The sequence below is a fragment of the Canis lupus genome, chromosome 22, assembly GCF_003254725.2.
Source record: "Canis lupus dingo isolate Sandy chromosome 22, ASM325472v2, whole genome shotgun sequence".
NCBI classification, from domain to species: domain Eukaryota; kingdom Metazoa; phylum Chordata; class Mammalia; order Carnivora; family Canidae; genus Canis; species Canis lupus.
This window is the reverse complement of record NC_064264.1, coordinates 28,967,741-28,972,237: the sequence shown is the minus strand read 5'-3', so window position 1 is coordinate 28,972,237 and position 4,497 is coordinate 28,967,741. Positions and strand designations below refer to the sequence as shown.

The window sequence follows — 4,497 nt, the reverse complement described above, 5'->3', positions numbered from 1 at the left end:
GTGATTTGGGGCAAGTTGGTCCACTTTTAATATTGAGTTCAAAGAAGGAAAAGCTTTTTTGCCAAAAATGCGCTCCATCTCTTAAGGGTTTTTTGTTTTGTTTTGTTTTTGTTAACATATTTCAGAATTTTAAGTAAATGGTTGCTGTGGCTGTTAGCCTCTACTACATCTGCCAGGAAGTATGGTCATTTGCAATGCCATCCAACTCTTAAGGAGGTTATCAGCCTGGAGATTGCTCTGTAATTATTGTAGAGTTCCAATTTGCTTCAGCCACTTTAACAGTTCCCCACTCTTATGCATTTCTATCAGATTTGTGCATCCACCTATACAGTCTTTACCCATAAAAACCCAAGGTACTGTTTCTGGCTCCTGTGAACTGTTGCAAATAATCTTGAATCTTGATTGTGTCACTGGTGGCTATGATATCAACAAATCCCAAAACCCTTGTGTGGAGGGCAATGGTTGAGGGGCTCTTGGATCCTTCTGCAGTAGAGGCAGGTGGGTTTGATGAACACAACCACCTTTGTGGGTTGGATTTTGTTGTTCACACTCTTGACCCCATGCTGATAGGCAGCTGACTCCTGGGGAGGAATCCTCAATTGCGATATTGCTTAGGGTATAAACCTCTGAATTTTTAATTTAGTCTAATTTAATTACATTTAAATTTAAATAGCCACATATGGTAGTGGGTACTGGATTAGAAAATGAAACTCTAAAGCCAGAAATAGGTAGAGAGAAAATAGATAACGATATTCCTATCAAGGGCCCTTTGGTTTTTTTTTTTTGTATTTTCTTTTCTAATATGGACTGATGTCAAAGTATGTAGGTAAAGTTCTTATATAGGTTTCTCTTCAGCCTAGATTCATGTCCAGGGACATGGGATGACTGTCACCAGCATTCCTCTTGATGCTACTAACCATTGCATCAGGCGAGGGACACACCATATCTAGTAAACCTGTATGTCTTAAATTATTCGATTGGCACAATAGATCTTAAATGATCTATAATAGCAGAAATAGAGTGGTTCTTGTCTTTTCCCCTGTCTGCTCTCATCCTCTCAAATTATGGGAAGTTAATGAATTTCTACCAGGAGCTCTTCTTTAACTTACTTCCTATGATAATTCACTACTGTCACAGTTTGGGTAGTGGAATGTTAGTAGTTGGTTTCTTATTTTCAATTAGAATTTCTAGCATTTCAGTTCAGGAATTCATAGCTCCTGTTGCCTAAGTGACCATGTTGCACTGAATAAGCCAATCATCTGAATATCTGTTATGCCAATGCTACATTTTTCTAGCTACCTAGATAATTGTATTTTGTTTCATATTACTTTGGTCCCTTTGCCATAACTGCTTGGACCATAGGTATCTGAATCTGACTCACAAATACATAGACTGGTGGTGGCATTAAAAAATGAGTTGAGCTAATTTATTTCTTTTCTAAGTTTGATCTAAGAAAATCTAAGTAAATGATTCAGGTAACCTTATAAGAGTAGGTTAAGAATCCATTAGGAAGAATCAAGGTCATATCAGCTTTGTTGTGCTGACTCGCTGAAAGGGCCCAGAAACTAAGTAAGCAGAGGGAGCTAGCTGGTCACTAAGGGACATCCTGTGGAAGTGAGAGCATGTTGCCTATGAAGAGATAGAACAAGTGCAGTTAATCAAGAGGCCTCAGTTTCTGATGTCATTACAGTCCCAGAGTATAAAAATGCTTGAAATAACCATTTATTTAAATTTAGATAATTTATTTTAGAGTTTATTTTTAAACCACTTTATTGAGGTGTGATTAGCACACAAATACTGTACATAGTTAATGTATGTATTATTTATTTTCTTGAGATAACTTCTTGAGATTAGTTTCTGTTCTTCACAATTAAAAGAGCCTTGTCTGAAGGCTTGATAGCAGTTTTCCCTAACTTTGTATTTTGTTTGGTTCCCTTTGTGAAGAAACGGTGATCAGATATCTGTGCTTATGTCTCCCTTTTTCCTGAAAGTTACCTGAGGGATGTGTGTGTGTATATGTGTGTGTATGATAAGCATGATAGAAGGGAGAATATAGGGGCACCTGGGTGGCTCAGTCAGTTAAGCATCTGCCTTTGGCTCAGGTCATGATCCTGGGGTCCTGGGATTGAACCTCACTTGGAGCCCCACAAGGAGCCCTGCATTAGGCTCCCTGCTCAGAAGGTAGTCTGCTCCTCCCTCTCCCTCTACCCCTCCTCCCATTTATGTGCTCTCTCTCTCTTCCCCCATCTCTTTCTAAATAAATTGATAAAATCTTTAAAAAAAGAAGGGAGAATATTCAGGCAGGGAGAACAATGTTAGGAATGAAAGGCAAGAAAACAAGAAGTAGTGGAGTATGGATTAAAGTATGGATTTTTGTTTAATTTATGCTGATCTTAAGAGATGCAAATGAGACGCACTACCCCCTCATGTTGTTCATTCATTCATTTATTAGTCTATGTATTTATCCAGTAACTGTTAAGTGCTTAATATGTGCCAGACACTGTTATATGTAATCAAGATCTATACATTTGACAGAAGTGACAAAAAGCCCTACCCTCCTAGGACTTAGGGGAGAGATCATCAACAATGTGGAAAATAAGTAAATTAAAAAAGTGAAATGTGCTGTGGAAAAAATAACTAGATTACGTAAAGGGGAATTGGGATACTCGTAGGGCATAGTGAGAGTATTTAAAGAAATGAGACTACATTTTTGCCTCCTTCATCTCAAGGAGAAAGCCAATTACTTGTGTTCTGGTGTTCATTGAGCAGAGAAAAGGGCCTGCATGACATTGTTTCAGGACTGATAAAATAAGCTATCAGACGCCTGGAAGATATCCCCTTACCTAGGTTTTTCTTTGAGACCTTAGTTCTGTTGAGAGTCTAGAGTTCTGGATGGAAGAGGAGGAAATGGTCTTCACAGGATGAGAGCTCCTCTACAACTGGATGTGGGAAAGATTTTGAGAGAATTAGTGGCACATTAGTGGCACAGTGGCACATTAGTGGCACAGACCTACACATGTGCTTCAGAGTATGGTCACTCAGGTCTGTGGCTGTCATGAGTGTCTTAGGAGCAAGTTTTAGTTAGCAGAGAGGAGGATACAATTATAAAGGACATAATGAGCAGCATGAGAGTAGTGTCCAGTGGAGGGTGAGGGACCAGATGGAAGGCGATCTCATGGAATAAACAGAGCCATAGAGAAAGTGGTTATCTCCATGAACTAAAGGCCATGACTTCTTTTTTTGTCCCCTCCCCCGATACCAGATAAGACTGTGGTTTCTTTTGCAAGTCCAGGGAGGTTTGAGAAACTCAAAGAAGAAAACAGTGAATTTTTTATTACCCTGGAGAACAAGATACATTTGATTTAAAAATTAATGTTGTGTTTCTTGATCTGAGCATGGAAAATTGTCATTCCTGCTACATACATTAAAGAGTTTTGTCTTTACCCAACAGTCAGTGAAGAGATAATGAAAAATTTTAAGGAGATTGACACCACAATTTTGTATTTTAAATATAGTTTTGTGTTGATGGATTTAAAGGTCATGGACAGTAGTTAGAAGCTGTTACACATTTGTTAGTGAGAGATAATAGGTTCCTTATCCAGAGTAGAGGCAATAGGGAGACTGAGGAAAGTTTGTTTCTTTTCTTTTTTTTTAATTTATTTTTTATTGGTGTTCAATTTACCAACATACAGAATAACCCCCAGTGCCCGTCACCCAATCACTCCCACCCCCCCGCCCTCCTCCCCTTCAACACCCCTAGTTCGTTTCCCAGAGTTAGCAGTCTTTACGTTCTGTCTCCCTTTCTGATATTTCCCAGACATTTCTTCTCCCTTCCCTTATATTCCCTTTCACTATTATTTATATTCCCCACATGAATGAGAACATATAATGTTTGTCCTTCTCCGATTGACTTACTTCACTCAGCATAATACCCTCCAGTTCCATCCACGTTGAAGCAAATGGTGGGTATTTGTCATTTCTAATAGCTGAGTAATACTCCATTGTATACATAAACCACATCTTCTTTATCCACTCTTCTTTCGATGGACACCGAGGCTCCTTCCACAGTTTGGCTGTTGTGGCCATTGCTGCTATAAACATCGGGGTGCAGGTGTCCCGGCATTTCACTGCATCTGTATCTTTGGGGTAAATCCCCAACAGTGCAATTGCTGGGTCATAGGGCAGGTCTATCTTTAACTCTTTGAGGAACCTCCACACAGTTTTCCAGAGTGGCTGCACCAGTTCACATTCCCACCAACAGTGTAAGAGGGTTCCCTTTTCTCCGCATCCTCTCCAACATTTGTTGTTTCCTGCCTTGTTAATTTGCCCCATTCTCACTGGTGTGAGGGGGTATCTCATTGTGGTTTTGATTGGTATTTCCCTGATGGCAAGTGATGCAGAGCATTTTCTCATATGTATGTTGGCCATGTCTATGTCTTCCTCTGTGAGATTTCTCTTCATGTCTTTTGCCCATTTTATGACTGGATTGTTTGTTTC

At 39.5% G+C, this 4,497-nt stretch overlaps 1 pseudogene; it reads right to left on the bottom strand.

Moving 5' to 3' along the window:
• Positions 1-243: 243 nt before the first annotated feature.
• Positions 244-4,178, bottom strand: LOC112655896 (glutaredoxin-1-like; annotated as a pseudogene).
• Positions 4,179-4,497: the final 319 nt, after the last annotated feature.